General features: G+C 65.9%; 1 protein-coding gene across 3 annotated transcripts in view; it reads left to right on the top strand.

Annotated features, from left to right (window-relative positions):
- The window catches only part of PHACTR3 (phosphatase and actin regulator 3), a 96,864-nt gene that overhangs the window by 26,929 nt on the left and 57,790 nt on the right, over positions 1-12,145 (top strand). The window contains exon 1 of one of the 3 annotated variants that reach the window (XM_045833274.1): positions 9,680-9,781. The exons of the other annotated variants lie outside the window; for them this stretch is intronic. The gene's annotated coding sequence lies outside the window, so the exon portion shown is untranslated. Of the gene's footprint in view, positions 1-9,679; positions 9,782-12,145 lie in introns of those variants that run through there. 3 annotated transcript variants of the gene reach the window in all.

The following is a 12,145-nucleotide window of genomic DNA, read 5'->3' as shown; positions in this document are numbered from 1 at the left end:
GCCCCCCACTTCCTGAGGCCTGCTGCCTTTCATGTGGGCACTTCGTGTCTTAGGGCTCATCTGGTTTTGCTGCTGTACCTGCGGGGAGGAGCTGCCGGTGGGGGAAAGCGCTCTCTGTGGCTGGGGCGGCCCACGTTGTACGCTGTCACCTGGCCATCGGCAAGTCATTACCATAGCAGCACGCTCCTCCTTCCTGTGCCGCCTGCCCTCTCCGCTGCATCAGGGGGAGAGCAGTGAGCTGCCGCGCTCCTTGAACAATGTCTTCCGCCGCTATTTCCACTCTCCGGCTTTCATGTCGGCGTCCGTCGTGTGTGAGCGCTGCGTATCCACAGTAAGGGCAGCGTCCTGTTGGAGAGTAAGTTGTTTTATGAAGCGTCTATGTTTCAGTCTTTTTCTTTTTTTGTAAAATGGGGAAACTACAGAAGTCTTTGCCTTTGCTGTGACAGTTACAGAAGGGGAATCAGATCATCGCTCCTGTTCTGGAAAAAACTTGATTTTCTTTTTTAGTCCTCCCTGGAGGGCATGCCCATTGGTTTTAGGGAGGGGGAGGGCGTGGGGGGGGAGAGGGAGGAGTGGAGAGAGACACACAGACGTCGGTCGGTCAGTTCCTGACGCACGACCGGGAGGCAGCCTGCAACCTGCCGGTGTTCGGGGCGCTGCCCGACCAGCTGAGCGCCTGCCAGGGTGACTCTTCGACATCGTGATGGACGAGGAAGAGGTGGCGGCAGCTGGAATGTCTGTGTGATGGAACCTCTTCCTACCTCGGTCCTCGTTCTCCTGATGTCAAACTCCGGACCTGTAAGGCGGGCAGCGGCTTGTCCCGGCGTTCAGGCCCCCCCCCACCGCCTGTGTGAGACCCCCGGGCTCGGGGCCGGGGCCTCTGGGGCAGGAGGCACCACGGCCGCGCTCTGACCCGAGGGCTTTGAGCCGGAGGGAGCGGTCCCTTCGGCGGGGCTACTGTTTTATTGCCGTGTGGTCGGGTGTGAGGTGCCAGAGTCACCCCCGTGTCTGGACAAGTCCAAGTGGCCGTTTCTGTCACCACGCGCCCTGGGCAGCTGCCAGGGTCCCCACGCCAGGACTCGGTGCGCTGGCTCCCGCGGCTGCGGCAGGTGTCGGCCAATATGTTTGGCCGAATCTTCTGGACCACGTTGGAAGCGTGTCCAGCTTGACCTTCCACGGGGCACTCTTTCTGTGGCCAGAGAAGCCAGCCCGTGTCATTTCCGACACGCTCGCGGCCCTGGCTCCCTGGGACTCCGCGGTGTCCGCCGAGTGACAGACCGGCCGCTCCCTGGGAGCCGTCAGGCTGTCTAATCAGACGGAAACCCGACCCGCACGCACGCCTGCCTTCGGCAACCAGGTGACGCGGCAACCCCGTTCGGCCCTGGCTTCCCTGCCCACGCGGCGACCGGAGGCCGCCGTCCTGCGTGCTCGGGGCCTGCCGTCTCCTGGCTGGACCGGCTTCTTGTGACCCCTGGGGAAGGGAGCTGTGGTGGCTGCTACGCTCCGCGCTGCCCGGGGGACTCTCTGGAGACATAAACGTGCACCCCAGGGGTTTGTGTGTGCATCCGAGGACATTCACCGTTCACTCCTTCACTCGTGCGGTCCTTCTCTCACCCCGCCACCGCGCCGTGCGGTGCTTCGACCGGCTTGCAGGCCTCACGCGTGGTGCCGGGGTTACGGGGGGGGGCGGGGTAACGGGGGACAGTCTCTCCCCACAGGGGCTCGCAGTGTAGAGGGAGAGGCGACGAGAAATGACAGTGTGTGAAGAAGCTCCGGGGACAGTTGGGCACAGCCGGGAGACTCGGCCTTGCCTGGGGCAGGGGCGGGGCAGAGCTGGTTTCCCCGGGGAGCAGCCTTCCCCCTGAGACCCCGCCCCCCACCCAGGGGAGGAGCGAGAGGCGGGAGATGAGAGAAGAGGGAGATCCGTGTGTGCAGGGGTCTGGGCTTGCTCCCGAACACCAGGGGAAGAAGTCGGAGGGTGTGAAGTCGGGGAGGCCAGTGTTTAATTCGGTTTACATCCTGAAGGAAGCTCTCTGGTGCAGAAGGGGCTGGTGGGAAGGGGGGCCTGTTTGGACCCCCCAGCAGGAGATGCTGGGGGCGCTGAGTGGGGTGAGAGGATTTGGAGAAATCAGTTATTTCAGAGACAAACTGTGTGCGGCTTGGCGGTGGGACTGACGGGGAGGGGAAGGAGAGCGTCTGAGAGTCCGGGGCGGCCGTGAGGTAGCAGAAACGCACCGCCTCGCGGTTCCGGGGCCTGGGAGTGTGACCTCCAGGGGCAGCCAGGGCCGTGCCCCCCTGCAGGGTGCAGGAGAGGGCCCCTCTGCCGCCTCAGCTTCCGGCGGCCGCCGGCCTCCCTGGCCCACTGCTGTGTTGCCGTGATCTCTGCCGCCGTCTGCACGGGCTGCTCCCTGTGAGTGGCTGTGCCCTCTCCTCTCCTGAGACGGACACGTCCCTGAATTTAGGGCCCACTGGAATCCACGGTGACCTCACTGTACCTTAAATAATTGCATCTGCAAAGACTCTATTTCAAAATAAGGTCTCACCTTGCGCTTCGGGCAGACATGCCTTTGGGGGCCGTGCTTGCACCCTCCGCCTGGAGACAGGAGCAGCTAAGGGTGGTTCCGGGTTCCTGCTCAAGCACTGGGTGGGCAGGTAGGACAGACGGACACTGGCACAGAGCCACTCGGGCCCCTGAACCAGGAACACACGTTGGCGCGTGCACAGGTGATGTGACTGAACGTGGTAACAGCCTCAGGTCTCCTCAGGCTACCTCTCTCTCTCACACAAATGACCCTTTTTCAGGTGACCCTTTTCTAGTGACAGCTGTCCTGTGAAACTGACGTGTAGGCCGTCGGCTCAGCTCAGCACAGCAACGGTTGTGCCCTTTCAACGGTGTGATGACCACCGAGCATTCACGTGCCCCAGGCCCAAGGCCGTGCGGCGGGGGCCTGGCTGACCTGGGCTCAGAGCGCCGACCAGCTCCACCCTCCAGCTGTGCGGCCTCGGGGACGCCTCTGAGTGTCTGTGGGCACAAGTCAGACGTGGTTGATGTGCATGGCTAGGAACTGGGCTGTGGAAAGAACTGCGTGATTGTGGAAGTGTCCCACGAAGAACCCGTCTGGCTTTTGTTTTGTTTTTGCTTTGTATGCAGAAACTAGGTGTAAGGATCACATTTTACCTTCTACCACGATTACACGGTGCTTGTAGCAGTGTGACTCTTTAGCACAAATTAGTAACAGGTGCTTGTGTTCCGCTGCGGCTGCTCCCAGGAGAGAACGGCCCCGCCAAACCGCACGTCCCTGTTTATGGAGGAAACACTGGGTGGTGGTCTGGGCCAGTGGGAGTCGGTGCATGAATGATGATAACACATGAACAAGATGCATCCCCCTCACCCCCCACCCACGAGAACAAGGGAGAAGCCCACAAAGGGGACAAGGACGGGACATCTGATGCTGAGAAGCATCAGAAGTGCGTCACCTGCCTCCCTCCCGCAGCGCAGCTCCAGGCCCTGCGTCCTTGCACCAGTGAGGCGGTGCTCCCTTCACTGTCAGACCCAAGCAGTCCACTCTCGGGTCCAGTCCTGCCCCCCCGCTTCCTTGGCTGGTGGCCGTGCCCTGGCACAGTGTCCTCGCTGACCCAGCCTGGACCTGCAGCTGCTGCATCTGCAGCCCCGAGGACCCCCCTCCTGGCGCCAGGGAGCTGCCCCTCCTTGATGGCACAAACCACCTCGTCAGCTTTCCTCCGCTTCCCCAGCCTCGGCCAGGGCCGAAGGGCTGCCTGCCCACCCTCTCACGCACCCCGATGTCGCGAAGCCCGTGAGACCGTGGCTCACGTGCCCCCGCCCCCGCCCCCCCACGCCGCCTTCCACACGTCGGCTCCCCGAGCCGCCCTTCTTCGCGGAGCCTCTGCCCCCGCTCGTCAGGGCGGACAGAGCGCCCCGCTCACCACCCCGTCCGACGCGGGCGCCCCTGGGCCGCGCGCTCCTCGGCCCTCACACCTGCGCTGTGTGCGCGCGCCCCGCCTCCCACCCGGGATTGGAACACGCTTGCCCTGCCCCCGGCTCACTCTGCTTTATTTTGTAACCAAACGAAAGGATTCGTCTCGCTCCCGAAGCTGCGGGCATCAGCGGTGTTTCCACAGGACACGCGCTTCGGTAAAACCCACTCTCCGGGCCTCCTCCCGTCGGGGCTCACACGGCTTCCGTGGGCGCAGCGCGACCCCCAGGGAAGCAGGAAAGGCTCCGGGCGCGGGGCCCCTCTCTGTTCGGGTTCCTTCTCCGCACAGGTCGGACGCGGGAATGGGAGACGCGGGAATGTCCTAAGCCTGCTGGAACGTACCGCAGAAGTGCCACGCCGAAGGGCGTGCCCATTTCCACGCCGCACAAGGGCGCGCGGCTTCACCGCGCCCCTCGGGGACGGGAAGACGGGACGGGCAAGGCCGCGGGCCCCGGAGGCGCTGAGTGCCCGGCGGACGCCCGCGGACGTGAATTCCCCGCGGGGCGCGGAGTCGTGTGTTCCCCACCGGCGGCCAGTCTGCTCGGGCGCGGGAACGAGCAAGGTGGGCGGTGGGGCGCCGGCGTGGCAGGGTCCGGGGAGGGATGGAGTGGCTCGGGCCAGGTGGCCACGCGGACCGCGCAGGGGGTGGGGCGGCGGTGGGGCGGGCTGAAGTGCTGGAAAATAACGCGTGGGCGGAGGGAGACCCGGGGCGCCACTGTCCGGTCGCCCGTGGGAGCCTCAGTTCCCACCTCTAACACGGGGGACGGTGAGAATGCCCGCCTCCCACGGGCGGGTGGGGCCCTTGATGAGACAGCCTGGGCGCGGGCACGAGAGAAGCGCCGGGGGCGTGGCCCTCGCTCTCCGGGCGGGGGGTGGGGGGGCGCGGTTAAGACCTGGGCTCCGGCCGCCGGCTGTCCGCCGCGTGCTCACCGCCACCTCGGCGGGGGGCTTGGCCTCGCCGGGCTTCCGTCTCCCCAGCTGGACGTCAGGGAGCCTGGCGGCGCTCGCTTCGGGGACCGCGGGAGTCCGTGGCACGTGAAGACTGGACGATGCATGCGGGTGGACACGTGGGGGCGAGTCCGGGAAGACGTGAAGGCACGTGGGGGTGGGCACGTGAAAACGTGCAGCTCTATGGGAACAGGCACGTGAAGACAACGTACGGTGCATGGGGGCGGGCCCGTGAAGACACGCAGATATGAGGGGGCGGGCACATGAAGATGCGCAGACACGTGCGGGCGGGCCCGTGAAGACGCGCAGACATGAGGGGGCGGGCACATGAAGATGCGCAGACACGTGCGGGCGGGCCCGTGAAGACGCCGCAGATATGAGGGGGGGCGGGCACGTGAAGATGCGCAGACACGTGCGGGCGGGCCCGTGAAGACGCCGCAGATATGAGGGGGGGCGGGCACATGAAGATGCGCAGACACGTGCGGGCGGGCCCGTGAAGACGCGCAGATATGAGGGGGCGGGCACATGAAGATGCGCAGACACGTGCGGGCGGGCCCGTGAAGACGCGCAGACATGAGGGGGCGGGCACATGGAGCGGGCACGTGAAGATGCGCAGACACGTGGGGGCGGGCACATGAAAATGCGCAGATATGAGGGGGGGCGGGAGCACGATGAAGAGGGGCGCGTGAAGCGAGCAGATATGAGGGGGGGCGGGCACGTGAAGATGCGCAGACACGTGCGGGCGGGCACGTGAAAATGCGCAGATATGAGGGGGCGGGCACATGAAGATGCGCAGACACGTGGGGGCGGGTACATGGAGCGGGCACGTGAAGACGCGCAGACATGAGGGGGCGGGCACATGGAGCGGGCACGTGAAGATGCGCAGACACGTGGGGGCGGGCACATGAAAATGCGCAGATATGAGGGGGCGGGCACATGAAGACGCGCAGATATGAGGGGGCGGGCACGTGAAGATGCGCAGACACGTGCGGGCGGGCACGTGAAAATGCGCAGACACGTGGGGGCGGGTACATGGAGCGGGCACGTGAAGACGCGCAGACACTTGGGGGCGGGCCCATGTGAGGCGGGGTTGTCAGGAGTGGCGTCCTCCGGCCGGCGTCGCGCCCAGCTCGGCCTGCGGTCCAGCCGGGCTTCTCCTCTCCGGCCCCACCGTCCCTGCCCCTCAACCCCGCGTTGTCGCTGTTCCCCCCACCCGCGACCCGCACTGTGTGCGTGGACCCAGGCGGCTGGCACGGACGTGGGGAGCCGGGCGGCGGCCGCGCGGCCTCCGGGCTCGAGGTGAGCGTGGGTCACTAGGCTGTCGCCGTGAGCTGGGCGACCAGGGGGCGGCGCCGAGGTCCCGGGGCGGGCCGTCTGCCGCGGCGCGCACGTGAGCTGGGGGGCACCCGCGTGGCTGACGTCTGCCCGGCATCCGGGCCGCTGTGGTTTCCGGGTCTAGGCGGACGCGGGGTTTCCTGGGGCGCTGCTGGCGGCGCGTCTCCTCACGGTCCGCGTGTCAGTGTGGCGGGGTGTCCCCAAGGAGGCCAGGCCTCCCCTCACCTGCTGCCCGGGCGGAGCCTCCTGGGCCTCAGATCCCCTCTGCAGAGTGGGGCGGGCGGGCGGACTTCCTCCGTGGCCTCTGGGGAGATCCCGGTCCCGCGCGGAAGTGGACGTTCCCGGCGGAGCCACAGCTCCCCCCCGGGGTTCCTGGGGCCGCGGTCTGGCGGTGGGCCGGGGCGCCGGGCGCTTGCTAGGCGGCCCGTCCGGGACGGGAGGGCGTCCCAGCTCCGGCGACGACGCGGGAGCGGAACTCAGGCCCGGGCCGCCTCGCTCTGAGCGCAGCCGCGTCCCCGGGACTCGTCTCCGCCGGCAGGAGGGCCCCGGCCCGCTGGCTGCTCGGCGACACTGGCGTTAACAGTGAGGGCCCCGGGGATCGGCCCGGGCCCGGGCCACGCCGGCGCACTGCCCGCTGTGCGGGGAGCCCTCCGAGGCCCGGGGACGGGCCGGCCCCTGGTTTGCACGGCCGGGGGGCGGGGCGCGACTCAGACCGAGGCTGCCGCGCACTGCAGCGGGCCTCGCGAGCAGAGGCAGGTCCCTGCTCCCGGGACGCCAGCGATGTCGCGTGCTGCCGGAGCCTACGGTTCTCGGGCGGGCCCACGGGCGGGGGAGTAGGTGGCGCAGGGAGAACGCTGCCCTGGGCCCCTCCTGGGGGGTGGTCCCTGGGCGGCCTGGGCTCCTGCCCCTGAGCCAGCCGCAGAGGCACCCGGAGTGGATTAGAGCTTCGTGCGGACCTGTGGGTCTGACCTCGCGTCTGTGTCTGCCCGTCCTGGGCCTTAAATAGCAGGTGCAGTGAGGGGCCACCCACACACTCGGGTCTGAGGTTGGGGTCCGGGCCGGCTCTCCCGCTGTGGCCCCTGGGCCTTAGCTCCTGCCCTGATGCGTGACTGCGCCCCCGCCTCGGGACTGTGCATGGCCAAGGTGCCCTCTGCCCAAGGCCAGCATGGGGGGAGGGGTACAGGGGAGGGGAGCACCCCTATACTTAGTGGACCTTCTCTAAGGCCAGGGGATTTAGGGCTTTGTTTCTAGCAATTTCTGCCAGGCTCCGTCCAGCTGCTGGCCCGGGTCTCAGAGCAGAGCTGGGGGTCCTGTGGGGCACTCTGTCCCCTGGCCTCACTCCTCAGGCCCCAGGTGGCCCCCCTCACCTCCACCCCACCCCGAAGTCCTGCAACGTCTATACTTAAAAATGTTTACAGATAATAACAGTGTTCAGCCCCGAAGAGCAGACAGGAGCGTCCTGACAATTGCAGTTCTGGGCAGGGCTGGGGCTGTTCCGGGAGCTCCTCAAGCCCTGAGCGCTGGAGGGGGGGCTCTGTGCCAGACGTGACCTCTGGGGAAGGTTTGGGGAGACGGGGTGGGGTCCTCCAGGGCACAGGCTTTCCTGGGACGACGAGGACCTTGGTGCAGAACCCTTCCTCGAGCGTGGGTAAGTGGAATTCCTCCAGGCACTTCTCGGGGTGGGGGAGGGGAGTGGAAAGAAATCCTTTGAGGGTCTCTGGGGGGCCCGTTAACGGCAAAGGCCTTGCAGAGGTCCCCAGCAGCAGTGCGGGAGGCGTGAGAATGGCCTTTTCCCATCCCGAATCGAAAGGCCACGGTGGGGCCCGGCATGAGGAGCGGGAGCTCCCTCTGCCTCTGGTCTCCGGAGTGGGGGCGGCGGGGGGCGGGCAGCCAGGTGGGGGAGCCAGGAGCCCAGAGAAAGTCTTCCGTTTCCCGGTGAGTGTTGTTTTAACCCGTTACTCCAGGTTAAAAGTAAAAATTTCACCTGGGTGCCTCTTTATCGTCGGTTTGTGAAATAATCCCCAGAGACAGTAGGTTGTCATCGCTGTGCCTTAGACGGCATGGGGCCCTAGTCTGAAGCCAGGTCTGAGAGAAGTCCAAGTTGGGGCGGGCTCCGGCCGTGGAGGTCGAAGCCTTCATTTAGTGTCTGGAAGGAGTTCGAGTCTCAGGTCGTTACCCCTCGGGGGTCTGCGCCACAGACGCCTGGCCTGGGGGTGGGGAGGGGCGTGCCTTCGGGCATGTCTGTGATTTTTGCCTTTGGGATCACCCGTGGGTTTTGGGTTCTGAGAAATGGTTTGCAGGTGGGGGCAGGTGTCTGCGGTTGGGGCCGAGGAGGGGGATGGAGAAGCTACTCCTGGGGGTGAATGTGGGTCCCGTGAATTCCTGCGAAGCAAAGCTGGTTTTGGCTGGGACGGCGCCTCCCTGTGTTTCGGAGCCACAAGCACCGGACCGGGGGGAGGGAAATGGTGATTCTGGATCCCAAGGAATGGGGGCGGGGACCGTCGTCTGGACCCCAGGCCCCTCCTGAAATGCTCGCTCGAGTCTCGAGGGGAAAGGACAGGGGGTCACTCAGCAAACAGCCCTTCTGTGGAGTGTCCTTGGCCTGTTAGTTTTCAAGGATGAGTGACAGGATTACGCATATGCCCCATTAAAAAAAAACCCATGCTTGTCGCCCATTCAGAAATAATCAGGGTGTATTGTCTCTCTGAGGAGCGGCACAGGGACAGTTGTCCTGCAGCCATCATCATAGCTGTCCCCTACGCGCCGCCGTGACAGAGGAGCAAACGTTTCCAGGAGGACAGCCCGCAAACTGGCTGCCGTTCAACTTCGCGGTTCTCGCCAGGCCAGCTGAGCTCTGCCCCACAGGTGACCTCTGTCCCCCGCCCTCCAGCCACACCCAGCGGGAGCTCGGCTGCTGGCCGTGCTGTGTCTCCAGAGAACGGAGCCCCCCCGACCCCCGTGTTTTTGGCTGCGAACCAGTTGAGCCCCGAGCCCACAGCGTTGGCCAGCCGCCTGTGACTTCGTGGGGCTTGTCATCACGTCACCGTCGCACGAGGCAGGAGCTCTGCTTGCGGGGTGACTGTTCGTGCGGCGTGCACGCGGAATGTTCTGTTTTCAAACTGCGCAATGTCTTCCTCAGGAGGAGCCTGCTTGCTCGCTCCTGCCTCCCCGGGAGCCCTCGGCTCTGCCCGCCCAAGGTGGTGGCGTGCACGGGCACACGTGACCCGGGGGCCGCGTCTGGGAGCCCAGGCGTGGCCGCGGGCAGCCACCTCCTGGTCCTGGGCCGGCCGGGCCCGGCCCCGGGTGCGGAGCCGTGTGCTGCTATTTTCAGCCCCCTGTCTTCCTTGCATCTTGACATAATTGGACATGCCACAGCTGAAGCCCGTCTGCTTGCAGAGGTTCCGCCATCTGCGTTTTGCGGGGCAGAAATAGTCCCCGTGGGAGCACGTCTCATTGTCGTTACTCAGGCGGGAAGTTGGGAGATCACCGATGAACTCCTAAAGGTGCAAACAAAATAAGATCTCTCGTCTTCTCTCCTGCCCATGCTGATGCCCCCAGTGGGCCCTGGGCTGCTGGCCCTCGGGGTTGGACAACCTGCCTCAGCGGTCCCCTGAGACCGCAGGCCCCGCCCTCGGGGTTCCTGATTCTGCAGGCTCGGGGTCCGAGGGAGAACTCGCATCTCCGGGGCGTCCCCGGGGGCTGCCGCCGGCCCACCCCGCTCCTGCGGCCCCCGCGCATGGTCGGTCGGACTCGGGGTGGGGTGGAAGCCGGTGTGAGTGCCGGGAGGCAGCTCAGACGGCTTCAGGGGGCGGAGGGGCGGTTTCTAGTGGGTCGTGTGTTCTGTCTACGGGGTTGGAGGTGTATTTCATTGGAAGAGAAATTTGAAGTTTGGAGGAAACCTTTACTCAACGATAGAGGCTGGATATTCCTTAGGTCATCAAAGTCGTCACTCTTAATGGTGTGAGGCATGACCGTGTCACCTCGGTGGGACGGAGGCCCCACCCGTCAGAGCCGAAGTCCCTGCACTTGGGATGTGTGCGCCATGCCGCCCAGCGGGTAGAGGAGTGACCCTTGAGAGCCTGGGTGCTGCGCTGTCAGCATGTTTCTGCACGTTCAGAACTGGTGTCGACAGTGAAAGGTGACCACGGTGGTGTCAGGTGAGGGCGGGAGAGGGAGGGACAGCGGGGCCCAGGGGGCTCCCAGGTCTTGTCTGGAGCGGTCTGTCCTGGCGGGCCTGGGTAGAGTAGTTCAGGGGATAGAAGGTCGGTTTTGGCCACGTCCAGCCCGACCTGTCTGTCAGACGTCCTCGTGGCCAGCCGGCCGCTGGCTGCAGGAGGCGGGCGTCAGGCGAGGGGCCGGGCTGAACGCCAGCTGAGCAGTGGCGAGTGCGTCCTCCCTGACTCCGTCGCTCGTCTGCCCCTTGAGGATCGTTTGGGGAGGAGCACTGTAGCCCCAGTCCACTGATTTGCACCTGAGTCATTGCAAGAGGAATTCTGGGGAGGCCTTCCGTGGGACACGAGGACCGCTTGCCTTTTGTGTGAGGTAATCGTGAAAGTAAGGACAGTGAATACAGAAAGTTTAGTTCGAACCAGACAGGGTCTTTTGCTGGAGGTTCGGACCCAGAGGGCCCTCTCTGCTTGCTAGGACCCCAAGGTTCACACGTACTCCGGGAGGGGGTCATTGTCGTCATAGCGTCAAACTACGACGCTCCCTTCGTGTTCTCCGAAGACTCGAGGGGACCAGAGAGGGCCTGGCACTTGCTCCTGTGTGCCGGGTCCACGACCCCCACCACCCCCTGACCTCGCTCGGCTCGTGCCCGGCCCCGGGGCGGAGGCCGGGGCACGCAGCCGACAGACGGGGCGTGCGGCGTGGCGGAGCTCAGGGTCCAGCGGGGCCCTCTGCCCGCGGGCGGCGTCCCTTTAGGGCCTTGCGTTTCCTGGAAGACTTTGTCACGCTGGGGTTTGCAGGGACACGGAGAGGGACTGCCGCTATTCTGGAGCAGACTGGGGGGTGGCGACCTCGGCGAGACAGGGTGGAGCGCGCCCCGGGGGTTCTGTGGGGGCGCAGGCGGGGAGTGTTTGGCTCTGTCTGTGCGCACACTCGCCCGAGAGCGCTCCCCGGGGTGTGCGTGTGTGAGCTGGACGATCTGCTTCCTGACCCACGTCTCTCTCCTGGGCCGTTCCTTCCTGTCTGCACATCGAGGGCCCCCTCGCGTGCAGGCCCCTCAGATGCCCGCGGAGCCCGGGCTGACTCTGGGCTTCAGCACCCGCTCTGGAGAGCAGCAGGGTGGCCTGCCCTGGAGCGGCCTTGGTGCTGAGGGGCCCTTTTAGCGTCTTCCCCTTGTAGGTGGCCTAGGGGCAGGCACAGGTGGCCCGCATTTCGTGCCCAGAGACGGGAACTGCCCGTGTTGTCCACCGTCCACCCACAGTGTCGGGGGGGAGGGCGCTCGCAGAACGGAACCGGGGCCTTTGGGCGCCGGGAGGGCCTGGGGCTCCCCGAGGCCCTTCCCGTGGTACACGTGCGTGGTGCTGTTCCCGCGCTGTCTCCCGTGGGAGTCCCGGGGCTTCCTGCACCGTCACCGGGCGGGGAGCCCCTGCAGAGTGGGACCTGTGACCTGTTGTCACAGCCCACCCAGCCCCGTCCCGGTGCTCGGGGGTGCTCTGAGAACGCTGGAGGCGTGCCTGGGTGGACGGGAGGACCCGCCGTCGCAGGCGGGCTGCTCGACTTGGGGCCCGGCCCCCCTGTCTTTGCGGAGCGGCCCCTCCCCCTCTCCTGCTCTCCGGGTCCTGCCTGTGCACCCAGGACCCCGTTCTGTGGAACCCTGACTCCCTCTCCATCTCCACCCCCGGGTCCCGGCGACCTTCTCG

Source organism: Phyllostomus hastatus, unplaced genomic scaffold (genome assembly GCF_019186645.2).
Source record: "Phyllostomus hastatus isolate PE091 unplaced genomic scaffold, TTU_PhHast_1.1 phas_contig_17, whole genome shotgun sequence".
Classification (NCBI taxonomy): domain Eukaryota; kingdom Metazoa; phylum Chordata; class Mammalia; order Chiroptera; family Phyllostomidae; genus Phyllostomus; species Phyllostomus hastatus.
This window is presented reverse-complemented; position numbering and strand designations above follow the sequence as displayed.